Consider the following 13,697-nt stretch of genomic DNA (forward strand, 5'->3'; position numbering starts at 1 on the left):
TGGGGCAAGAGTTCGAATCTAGTGTGGGGCAAAAGTTCGCTGGCTAAAACACAAAATATCGATACTTTTATGACAGGCATACTTTATACCAACCGTAAACTTAAGTTTGCCGAAAAATACACACTAAATTTTCATCAAAAAATTGCCCAAAATAGGGTTAATTGTAATATATTCAAAAAAAAAAAAACAGTTTTTCGCAAAACTAAGTGGATATGTAAAATTTTGGGGACATTTTTCGCACAATCGGGCAAATTTAGCTAAATTTGAAGATAATGTGTGGATTTTGGGCAATTTGTTATTTTTCCCGTGGGTTTATACATGGGTCGAACTTTTGCCCCGCTGATTCGAACTTTTGCCCCACTATGGGCCAAAAATTGTTTCCAAGCATTTATGCAAAAACTAATACATCTCAAAGCATCCTTATGATAGGCCTAGAAACGCCCTTACATAAAATATTGAAAAAGATTTTATCTTCATTTGGTTCCATGCAACGAAAGTTTGACCGAAAATTACAATATTTACGTCGAAAAACGACAAACAGCCATAACTTTTCCAAATCACAATCAATTTTCATGGTATTTGGAGTGAATGTCTCTTACTTGAATATAATTCGAACCACCATTACATTTATAAGTTTGGTTTTGAATTGAGCTAGAAATCTTAAAAAGAAACTCTTGCCCCACTTTACTCTATATAAAATATAAAATATAATAAAATATTTAAAATATAAACAGAATTGCAAATTTTGACATTGGTTTGTTTGAAACAAGTACCAAAAAATATCTGAATTTGTTTGACAAATATCTGTAAGAGACGGAAGAATGAAGTAATATCTAAATTTGGCAATGGCAAAAGTTCGCAAAATAAACGATTATTGAATTATTGATGATAGAAAAATAACAAAATCAGGTATTTTGTAGACATTATAAATTACGTAGCTGGGTGTGAACTGATGTTTCGTATTAGAATTGTAAACATCTCAGCAATAACATAATGAGTGGTGATAACAAAATTTGACATTCGGTAGCGATCCTAAGATTCAAAATAACATATTTTGACAAAATAGAACATTATGCTATTGTGACGGTATTTTCAGCTTTCAGTGGAAGTCTTCAAAATATCTGAATAAGGCCTGATGGCACATTCAAAACAAATTTGTCATTCACCTCTACCCGGGTGCCAACTCTGTTCAACGACAATAATGGGCTGATTTTTTCCAATCCATTGACTTATTGCTGATGCTGGCTGGTTGACCGACGACTCGGTGTGTCTGTCCCCGTCTGTCGCTCTCGCCGTTGTTGTTCGTAATGAACGAGATCCATTCAGCAAAGAACTTCACGTTCACACCATACATACACCTAGTCCACCTCGTTGCACTTCATCGCCGAAATCACAGCTCCGTCCAGTACCCAACACCTGCTCACCCCCAGACTCGGACCCGGGTTTATTGAGGTTATGTTCCGAACCGTGTGCTGCTTGCTGAGGCTGCTGCCCTCGTAGACTAGTTCTTTTATTATTAATTATATTCAAAATCACTTTGGTGTGCAGAGGCTGAGCCGGTCCCTCGATTCGCCGAGTGTATGGCTTTAACCTTTGCGTACCTAAAGTTTGTTTTTGAGGATTTTCAAATCCTTAATCGGCTGTTCAAAACTCACTACCTATTTTTTATTTCAAAATGAAAGTGGGCTTTCCTTAGCCGAGTGGTTAGAGTCCGCAGCTACAAAGCAAAGCCATGCTGAATGTGTCTTCCAACCCTTCCCGGTTGGTCCAGTATGAAAATTTGGAAAATGGAAATTTCCTTGACTTTCATACACATAGAGTATCATCATACCTGCCACATGGTATACGAATGCGAAAAGGGCAACTTTAGCAAAGAAAGCTGTCAGTTAATAACTGTGGAAGTGCTCATTGAACATTGAGAAATAGGCTCTACACAGTTCGAACGAAACGTGTAAATTTCTGAGACATATAATGCACATAATTGGAGCGTGGAATATCATGGATATTTACATGATATGTCATGTAAATTTCAATTAAATGTCATGTAATCCAGCAGAATCCTGAGTGGTTACATGACATATAACACATTTTTACATTATTTCGGTCATAAATTTACATGATTGCGGGTTTACATGGCATAAATGAAGTTTACATGACGTGTAATCTTCATTATTTTTAACTGTGTATCCCAGTGAGGACGTAATGCCAAGAACAAGAAGACCCAAGCGAAAACTGGAATCGTAAACTAAAGAACGTGTTCTATAATGTGGCCTTTGAGAATTGGGGCAAGTCTTTATTGGATTCGTCTTAAAAAAAATGGCAAGAAAATAAGTTCACAACAGCTGATTGAAGGTTTGGAAAACCTCAAAAACAGCCGTTGGGTACGCAAAGGTTAATATCGAGTGTGTGGCGAGGGAGGTGAAGGCAAAGCAGCCGATTTGCAACCAATGACGATGGTGACGATGATGATGATGATGATGATGGCAAAGGTTTGACTTGGCTAAACTTGGGGACCCGAGTCAGTCATCTGACGGATTTGTAAGCGATCGGACCAATCTCCCGGGTCTCCCGGAATACGACGTCGCGTCGCGTGTTTGGACGTTATGCATCATCATCATCATCAGCGTGTCTTGGACTGGTGAACCTCTGAAGGACCTTCTCCAGTGGAAAGGACGATAAGGTGGCTAGTAGGTGAAATAAATTCGGAAATAAAAGTATACGACTGCAATTTGGCGGAAAAGAAGAAAAATAATACCTGACAAAGTGTGCATTGTGCGCGGAATTGAAAAGAGGCGCGAATCCGCTGATGTGTGTTCGGTAATGACGAGATGACGCGTGGGTGCGGACCGTTGAATCGAAAGCTAGTCCCATTGTGCACTATGAATCGTGTTGGAAAAGTGAACAGACAAATAAAATCCATTTCCATTTGTGTCAATGGTGTATTGACGGTTTATAGTGGTGCAGCATTGGTGCAGCCTACGCACAACAGCAGTTGTCTTATTGAGTGGGAATGTATACATCGATTTGCAGACAAATATCACTTGTTGCTTTCTTCAAATATTGTTTTATAATAGAAAACACTCATTCGAGTTACCAAGTCAACTTCAATACGTCGTGATTTATTTGTTTTACCTTATTTTTGACATGTTTTACCAATTTTGGTTAACTTGTTGTATGTCTATAACTAGGGACAATGGAAATTCGCGACAAAATTCTTGAAATTTCGCGTGTGACCAAAGCGATAAATTAAAAATTTCGCAGCTTTGTCGTGGGCTTATAATTTTGGCCATATTTTACACAAAAATACACATTTTCAGTTAAAATAGCCTTTATATGTGAAAATTTAGCGGAATTTCATTGAATAGAGTATTTATTTTACAAACTTAGATGATAAAATTGATTTCAGAGAGGAAATGCAAAATTAGGAACGAAAGTAATAAGCCAGAATGACGTGCAAGTTAGACTAAATGGTTATACAATTTTAAGTTCGACTTCAAAATATAATAATTGTAGTTTTCATATAAATTCACAAAATTTAAGTTAATTCGCGGCATTTCGCGGGATTTCCTGAATTTCGCGGCGAAGGCCGAATTTGCGGCTTCCGCGAAATCGCGAATTTCTATTGTCCCTATCTATAACATTAGCAAAAAAAAACTTACAAATGCTTTTTAGTGTTATGATGTTTAAAAACATTAATTCATCAGTTTTGAATTATTCAGTGAATTAAAGATTTGTTTACTTCCATGTTTTGATGAAGATACTAGATGTCTTTTAAAATTAATTATTATACAAAAATTCAGACTTTCCTTCTAAAAGAAATTGTGGTTTAAATAAGTTTCCCGATAAAATAAATTTTTGATAATTTACATTCAAAAACCTATTAAAGTTTTTGTGCGGGATTGAAATTTGTACACCTAAGAAATAAATCTACAGAACTTGCCAGAAAAAAGTATCCAATGGCTGTTTTTCATACAAAATCATTAGGTTTGAAATTTTAGAACAATGCTACTGGTACACTGATTCTTCTGATATTTTATTAATAGATTGGAAATTTATCCAGTAAAGTATTCATTACTCTGAAAGAAATGTTGACATTGATAATAATGATTATTTATCTGTAAGCATTGTTTGAGAAATTTTCAGAGGTATATCTTGAAGCTTAGAATTACTGATGAATATTTCCAGCGGATATTCTCAGAAAAAGGATTTCCGAAGGGATCATACAGCGAAATTATGCATATATTCTCATGACAGAAACTTTATCAGGTTCAATAACAAAAGAAATATATTGCGCAAAAACTTTAGATATCATGAGAAAAAATACTGGTTTAATACTGGTATAGAAATATAACTTGAATTGATTATCAAAAAATGCTAAATAGAATTGTACATGTAGTCTACATTGATTGACGAAATAAATAAATAAATAAATGAAAACGAGAATGTCTAGGCTTTGCTTCATGTACGGTAAACAGAACGGCAGAAGAAAATAAATTAACGGAGTACGGTAAATTTTTACAGTATTCGGTGAAAAATTACCGGAATCCGTTCAATTCCAATGAAATTACGGTGTTTTATTTCAGGTGTTGAGATTACGGTGAAATTCACCGTAAGAGATTAGTGTGTAATCCTGAAGAATTTTTAGAGTTATTACTTGTGAAATATCTGGAAGCATTGTTAAGAACATGCTGAAAAAACTCGAAGTACCGTAAAACGGGGTAACTTTGATAGTTTTTAGATGAAAATCTGATAATTTCTGTTTTCTGCGTTAAAGACTCTTAGCTATTGCAGTCGAAGATTGCATAACGATCCATTTCGAATGCACCTGTAATTTTACCTAATATTAAAAGACCATTCTTGGATTTGGGGTAAATTTGATAATTTGTATGTAAACCAAAGGAAATCATAATCTGAACTACTGTTTGATATCATTGCAGTAAGGACTGGATTAGAGTATGTTGGTAGAGCGCTTGGAATTGATTTTGGGCATTAAAGAATTTATTGGAAAAATCATATACAAAAATGTTTAAAGTTGAAACAAACATGACAAGCATCATTATAAACCTATAATAGTTTGTATAAAATTATATTTATGACCAGATTTATTCTCATGTTTCGACATTCAATTCAACAAAAAATCTATCGGTTTTGGAATAAATGAGTTTATTTAGTCAAAATCACACAAAACACAAAATCGAATGAATTACATAAAGTATATATGATTTTGCATACCTCTAGGCGTTTAACGTGATATGGGATTGACTGACTTTAATTACAAAACTGCCTCCAATTTGTAAAACTGTGACCGAATTCAAGTTCTACTATAAGTAGGCTGACAAGGCTAAGTGACGAGCTCTTCTAAACTTCATCACATAGTGATCGTTAATCATATTGTTTGAAAGGGTTTCAGAAATGCTAAAATCTGCTTTTTAGTGCCTAACATTTTTTTCGATGCCAAAGAAAATAGCTCTGACGTCATATTTAGTAATATTCTTTACTTTTGAATTAGTTTCGCTTAACTTTACATAAATTGTGGTATGCATTTCGTTTATTATATTGTGAGTCCAACGCTGTCAAATTTACCCGCATTATCAAAGATCTTTGTTTTACGGTACTTCCTGGAATAAATCTTGGAGGATTTTCTGGAAGAATCTCAAAGAAAAAATATGTTTAGAAATACCGTAAAATCGAGTGTAATTGATCATTGTATCGCACGATTTTATTTATTCCTAATGGAGCACAAATATCAATGTAACCTGCAGTAAATGAACTTCACAACACATAATTCGACAATAGTTACGACAAACGAACTATTGTCGAATTATGTGTTGTGAAGTTTTTTGCGTTAAACAATGTTTATTACTATGAAAATAATGTAAAATTTCAAAATCATGTACGGTGCAGTGTTGACAAACATCCTTGAACTTCTTGTTCTAAACAAGGATTTGAACATGGTATAAACCTGAAGGTTTGTGAGGATGCTTAAGATATATTCCCAAACCAGATTTCATCACCAAAACTCGTACCAATTAGCTTATATCTCGCATAACTTATGATCTCGCCCTAAAAGCCATTGGTAACCATGTGTGTAGCTCGTTGTTTCTGAGCATTTGAAAGTAGTTACACGTTATTTAACAACGCTATGGTGACGAAAGGATCATTCTCTACCTGCCAGTGGTGGTGGTCTGGATGCTTATTGATTAATTTGCTCAGAAACAACGAGCTACTCACGTGATTACCAATGGCTTTTAGGGCGTTATCCCAGATTATGCGAGATATGGTTGAAATAATTGAATTTCTGTTAGATATCATTGAATTCCTTAGGAATTTAAGCGTTTTCGCGTAATTTTTGAAATTTAACTATTCATTATTTATATAAATATTGCATTGTTAAAAATTTGACAATCATATTCGGATTCAGGGAGCTCAAATTTATCATGTAGAATTGTTTTGAAAACTAACAATAATGGCATTGACAAGTGATCAATTTCACCCCGAAATGAGATCCCCTGATTTTTTATTTTAGAGATATTTGTTAACACCAAAATTACATTATTAGAAAATTTCGGTACATCAGTCGATGAGGCTCACCTTCATACTTGTTTTCCTGCATTTTGGCCTCTAGGCATTGTCAACATTATAGAAAACAGACTAGAAAAACCGTGAAAAATGATCAATTTCACCCGAAATTACGGTATGTAGGGAAGGAATCATAGTAGATCAAATTTTCGCGGTTCGTTTCAGGGATTAGCTCTACCAGTCGGAACCCTAGTGTCATCTTTTTGGGCGAGCTAAGGAAATATGTTCTGGAAATTCAGGGATTCACGCTACTAAATCTTATTTACTGGCAACAGTTTTTAAAATTGAATCTATTTTACGTAACATATGGTTAAAGACTCGGAGTTTGTTAGTCCTGAGACTACACACAATCAGAGTATGTGCGTTCGGTAAATAAAATCACTGAAAAAATCAGTGATACACAAGGATTCACAAGAATACCGTAATCCGGGGGCGAATTTGATCAGGTCGGTACCACAGAGCATTTCCTTCCAACGATGGTGAATGTTTCGTTGGCATCACAGACACTCCATGTTTTCTAGTTGATAGATGTCTAATGATGATTTTGAACTATTTCATGTTTATTAATATCAGTTTGACATAGAAATATTCATAGTTTTGGAAGGTGTAAGCAATAACAAGGGAACGCACCTGGTGTACTGCCCATAAACGCTTAATTGTCCCATGTGAATATGAAATTGTCTCTCACGCCGAGGACCTGGGATCGAATCCCATCCCGAGACGGTCACTAAAAGTTTTTGTGACGACTTCCTTCGGAAGGGAAGTAAAGCCGTTGGTCCCGAGATGAACTAGCCCAGGGCTAAAAATCTCATTAATAAAGATAAAGAAAAAGGTGTGAGCAATACTGTTGGAAAATTCGATGCTAAACAATCCGCTAGTGCTAAGCCTACATGCTACCTTTGAGTATTCAAAATGTTGTGTGAACTACAGATCTCATTTTTGAAATCATATATTATCACAAGCATAGCTTTTTGCTTATTACAAGGAAAATTGCCTACTCTTAGGCGTATTATGCAGATTTACATAGTTAAATTTCAATAAATGATCATATAGCGTTTTGTCTGAAATTCCGAACAGACTCCTATTCCGAACATTAGGTTTTTGTATGGCGATTTGGTTGAAATGTTTCGCTGAAATATGCCGTCAAATTGACAGGAAATGGCAGTCAATTGCAATCCAATATAAACATACTGCAATCTATTTTAGACCTCGGAAGTAGTGATGATTCTCTACTTTAAGGTCAGTAAAACTAGCTCAGATAAATTTATTTGCGAAATTATTCATCTGAATCCGAACACAGTGTTCGGCATTTGAATCAAAATGTTGTTTCATAACTTTACATAAAAAACAATACTAAACAAGTTTAAATAAACATTTTTACCGTCATATCCAACATTTATGCCTATGAGATGCATTTGAAAGCACTCTTGGCCTTAAGTGTTCGGAATATGAATCAAAACGGTACAGTAGTTGTAAGAATTTTGACATCATTTTTAAATTCAGGACACCCACTTTCAGAAGATAAGGAATTTTTTTTCTTCAACTAGCTTTGTTATACGGTGATCAATTTCGCCCCAGTGTGTCATTTTAAAATTTTGATAACTAATTTTATAATACAGCCATTCCATGAAAAACCGATCTAGTGGGTCTCCGAATTCCGTGCAAATTTGCTATTTTGTTCCTTATCCGAAATAAGGATACACGTATTTTTGGATTTTTTGATTAGGGTGACCATTTCCGAAATGAAGTGACCAGAAAAATCGCGATTTTGCAAAATTTTTATTTTTAAAAAAAATTATAACTTTTGAACCGTTTGACCGATTTTTAATCTTTTTGGACGAAATGAAGGCTAAAGATTTTGACTTTTCGGGAAAAATAAAAAAATTCACAAAAATTGTGTTTTTACATGAAAAAACTCAATAGTTTCCGTTTTTTCGTGTTTTGAAGGCCTCGGGACCAAAGGGGCTATTGCTGCTCTCATTTTTTCTTAAAAGTTCAGAAAATTTTACGTAAACTGTCAAATTTTCAGCGATGTATGTTTTTTAGTTTTTGAGATATATTTTTTTGAAAATAAAAAAATCAGTCATTTTTCATCGGCACACACTGTAGATCTCAGCGCATTAGATTTGTAATGTTTAAAAATAATCATAACTTTTGACCAGCTCAACCGATTTCCAATCTTTTTTTATGGAATGAAAGCTTAAGGTCTCAACTTTTCAGAAAAAATAGAAAAAAATAGAAAACTTTGAAAAAAAAACAAACAAACATTAAAATATATGAAAATTTCTAAAAAAAAACTAGAAATTTTTATATTTTGTCACGTTTAAACATATTTTTATCAGATTTTTCAATTTTGTCTGAAAAATCGATCAAACGGTTCAAAAGTTATAATATTTTTAGAAATAAAAATTTTGCAAAATCGCGATTTTTCTGGTCACCCTATTTCGGAAATGGTCACCCTAATCAAAAAATCCAAAAATACGTGTATCCTTATTTCGGATAAGGAACAAAATAGCTAATTTTCACGGAATTCGGAGACCCACTAGATCGGTTTTTCATGGAATGGCTGTATACTAAAAAATTCTCTGTTTCATAGCTTTCTTACGGTATTTTAAGGTGATTTTGACGTCCATAATTTGTAGGCAATTGGTTTGTTTTTTTGGGTCCGATACAATGTGTATGAAATGAAAAATTGCTGACAAAATACCTTTAGGAAGCTTAGAAACAATAGATTATTGCAGTATATTCAGCTCAAAACCAACAGAAATGTCACTTACCGTTTTGATTCATATTACGGACAGCTTCAAATTTCGGACACTCTACTTTGTATGGGAAACATTTCACACGAAATGTTTCAATTTTTGCCATTCAAAAGTTCTCACTTTTGAGGCTCGTTTTAATAAACATTTTCCATGAATATCTTGAAAATTTATAATGCTTAACTGTGTTAGACGTTTCTTTAGTGGTCTGACGATTTCAACTGATGATTTAACTTTTATATTTATGATTTAACTGAGCTGTCTGGAATGCGAATCAAAGAGTCCGGAATATGAAGCAAAATTAAGCAACCGTCCGGAATAAGAATCATGAAAAGTCAACACATTTCTATTTATTTAAAATTATTTATGTTTCAGAATCAAAATCTTCACCCGCCATTCGAGAGTTATGTGTTTTGGAGGCTCGATAACGTGGATGAATTATACAGAATGATTTATTTTATATGCTTTTTGATCAATTATACCTCATTGAGGCCTTAAGTGTCCGTAATATGAATTAAAGCGGTACACCCCTTTGCATTTGGGCCCCTCAATTCACTATGGGAAAAAACACTCTTGAAGTTAAAGAAATCCAATATTCCTCGACAGAATATTTTCAATCTTTCAGGGTGTGAAAGTTTTGTAAGAATACATATCCTCGACGAAAAACAATCTGAAGAACATGCAACTTCGATAATAATTGAAATGTTGATACCATGAAACAAAAGTAAGAAAACTTCGCGAGTTTCATCAAAATTATGAATAAAGCTTGTGCTTAATCCATTGACAAACATTAAGGAGAAAATGCATTCAAGCAACCAATTTCGAAAAAAAAACAAATAAAGTTTCATTTAGATGCCTAATTGCCATAGTTCAAGTTTGAAATAATAAGCTTGCTCATTCGAACAAGACAAAGCTGTTTAGATTAGAATTAAATGATTAAGGTGATTATAGAAGGAAGCCACACCTCAAATTATCAAGAGCATAAGTCTTGAGAACCAAACAGCGCTCCGCGTTGAAAATTTATCCCATTTGTCCCCACCAGCAAGCATGCAATTTGATTGATTTTCAACGCGAACCGTTGTCAGATTCTCCAGTCTTGTGCACTTGAAAATTCAAAGTTTGGTTTTGTTTTATAATCACCTTAATATAAAATGAAAGTTCAAGTGAAGATGAATCGAAGCCAAACCTCAAATTTTCTCAAGCACAAATCTGAGGATCCAAACATAAATTTGAGCTGAAAACATGATCGATTAGAGCCAACAGCAAGTGACCAATCGATCAAGTTTTCAGCTCTACCAAAGTTCGATTCTCCTGGCTTGTGTTTTTGAATATTTCAGGTTTGGCTTCGATTTATCTTCACCTTAATGAAACCAACATAAATCTTACTGCACGATTTTCGTTGGAATTAAAGGGTTGATTCAAGCCTGAAAAAGTCTTGATTTCGAAAGAGGCGGTGACAAATAACAGATGATCCACCGAACAATTTAAAAAAGTGCTCCGTGAGCCAAAAAGGCTGAAAACCCTTGATCTAGAGGAATCTATGAAAGAACTCGTTGAGAAATTCTCAGACAAATCTCAATTAAAATTAGGTCTAATGTTAGTATCATCACTAATTTCCAGCGTATAGAGAACAGATATATGGAGAGATCCTCAGATTGAATCACTGATACATTCAAGACAGAATTCCAGGAGAATTATCAAGAGGAATACTTAACGAAACTTTGTGCAAATACTTGAGATATATCGAGAAAAAAAATCTGGTTGAATTTTAGTGGAATCGATGTAAATATAACTTGAAAAGATAACTGCAAAGTACCTCTATTTAAGTTAAAGTGTAACTCCAGAAGAAGTTGTAGGGGAAGTCAGGATAAAACTGACACCCTTTGATTTTTTTTATTTTTTAACAGATTTTCATGCAGATATCTTTACTTGTGAAATGTTGTATTTTTTGATGAAAGTACAATAACACTTGAATTAAATTGGAGTTTTTTTTTTTTGACAACTCAAAAGGTTTTCGAAAAAAATGTCCACTCGGGGTAATATCGACACTTTTATATGGCTTGACACAAGCTGGTAGCTTTGTATTAAATATTCAAACTTCTATGTATAAACTTAATCGATTGAGCTTGGAAAGCTTCTCCTCATTGATAATTGAAGAGCTAAAAGATTTTGAAATGCTTCACATAAATTATTCTTATTGTTGATATACAAACCTTGAAGTCCTACAGTTTTTACACTTAAAAATTACACTCTTCTGTTTTGTTTTAAATATTGTATGTATTTATTGTCACAGCCAATATTTGTCATAACTTTTTTTTTAAGACACCTACATGTTAAGGCTTCCAGTGGACGGTTTGCCCTTTGCAGGAAGCACCACACTAGACAACAGACTAGCATGCAACGCTCAGTGGCACAGTTGGAAAACATTCCTTACTTAATTTTTTCCGGCCTGAAGCGGGAATCGAACCCACACTCCTTGACTCGATGCGACAAAATGCTGAGTGACACTAACCGCACGGCCACAAAAACCACAATCTTCTTAACACTTCAGTCGTCACGTTGTTGTATTTTGTACAACGATGTTGAAAAAACCTCGCTTTTCGTTCACAACAGCAGCGTGGTGTGGCAAATCGCGCGACGACTGGAAGGTTAACTTAACTCAATTTAATCTTCGTAATCTTTCCATGAACACAAGTGAATCATATGTATTCACCTCAACTTTACAGGATTTCCTTCCTCTCCTCAATAATTTACGTACGGTAGATTGCCAATTATTGCACAGCCCATGCATTCCTTATGGGCGTGCAATAATTGACGTATTTTTCCTGTGCAATAATTGGCAATCTACCCTATTATGTGCATAACTCCTTTAAGGCAGAGGTCATGAAAGTAGAAAGTAATGTTTAGAGCACCCTTTATTAATATTCCATGTTAAGGTAGTGGTTACAATTTGTAAATTCTACTCAAAGTGCATATTTTAGGTTTACTCGCACTCTGAATTGTTTCATCAAATATATCATCCAGCGATCTTAAAGATTGATAGATTTATAAGCAATATATGATTCTACAACGATTTGAGATTAATTTACTAAGCAAAAGTAAACACATTTTATCAATAAACTTAGGATGTCGGTTTTACCTCGGTTTCCCCTAATAGCCATCACAACCAGGCTGAACAGAAATTCCGCTGCGATGCAAAAATGATGCGATTTCGAGAGTTTCCTGAGCAGTAAAACTGAACTCAAATCGAGTGAGAGTGCATCGAAATGCGAGGATTTTTTGCTGGTGCTTCTACTCTCTTGCTTCTATGCTCACCCTTACTCACACTTTGAATGAACTTTTGAGTGACCGAACATCAGAGCAGGCTCGGAGTTATGATGGCACTCTTTTTTGATGGAATTTGCCTCCGTTTTGTTCTATGCCACAGCTTCCTCGCTCATTTTTTGTTGCCTCTCTACTTTTCTCTTCCTCACAAAGAGGCAAAGGCAGCACGCTGCTCTAGAGCACGCTACCGAACTGTAGTGCCGTTGAAGAGTATTATGAAGCCTAATCACAACAATTACTCTTTCTGGTAGGGAATACACGATCTGACTTTGGGTATGGGTTGTTTGATAGCTTATCGATAAGTTTGATGATCGATGTTATCGATTTGCTGTCAAACGACACAAATCAAACAACTGATTGCTTGATCCCTACTAGAAAGCGAACTTACTTGCGGTACTTAATGCCCAGAAAATCAATGATGATGTCCTTACAGAAGTGAAATATGTCAACAGTACGTCAATGCCACAAACAATCGTCAATAGCTTGACAATATTTCACTGAGTTATTTTTGTTTGCTTTAAACAATATTTCTTATATAACACACAGTAATCAAAACACAGTGGTGTTGTCAATATCTGGATTACTGAACAATACATAATTGTGATATTTTTTTATTTAATCGTTTATTTATTAGGCTCATGCACCATCAAGCATTACGGAGCCGAATTCTTCTGAAGGTTTGCGAACTTGCTAGCAGATCTGGAATTCCACAGATGTCTTGTCTCAAGGTCAGATCCAAAACTACAGTGGAACTTGAGAGGTCAGGGAAGTAATCGTGATTAGGAAGACTCAAACAGGGGATTACCTCCAGAGTCATGTACGCGTAGTTAATGTCATAAATCTTTTTTGAGGATTTTGTACGATTAGCATAATTGTGCTATACAGTAAACTCTCCATAAAAGAACAGAATTATTCAAGCTTTTCTTTATGAAATTGATAGAAATTTCATGAAAATTTAACACAAAGATACACTTATTAGGAAGTTAAAAGAGGTATTCCTAAGAAAATACCTAGGAATTTTGCCAAAAATTTGCT

The 13,697-nt window shown here is 34.6% G+C and overlaps 1 protein-coding gene across 9 annotated transcripts in view; it reads left to right on the forward strand.

Annotated features, from left to right (window-relative positions):
- LOC5579480 (cAMP-dependent protein kinase type II regulatory subunit) overlaps window positions 1–13,697 on the forward strand; it is a 351,461-nt gene that overhangs the window by 206,394 nt on the left and 131,370 nt on the right. The window contains exon 1 of one of the 9 annotated variants that reach the window (XM_021841995.1): window positions 2,525–2,817. The exons of 5 other annotated variants lie outside the window; for them this stretch is intronic. The gene's annotated coding sequence lies outside the window, so the exon portion shown is untranslated. Of the gene's footprint in view, window positions 1–2,524; window positions 2,818–13,697 lie in introns of those variants that run through there. 3 more of the 9 variants (XM_021841999.1, XM_021842000.1, XM_021841997.1) reach the window with 3 other exon arrangements.

Source organism: Aedes aegypti, chromosome 2 (assembly GCF_002204515.2).
Source record: "Aedes aegypti strain LVP_AGWG chromosome 2, AaegL5.0 Primary Assembly, whole genome shotgun sequence".
Lineage (NCBI taxonomy): Eukaryota > Metazoa > Arthropoda > Insecta > Diptera > Culicidae > Aedes > Aedes aegypti.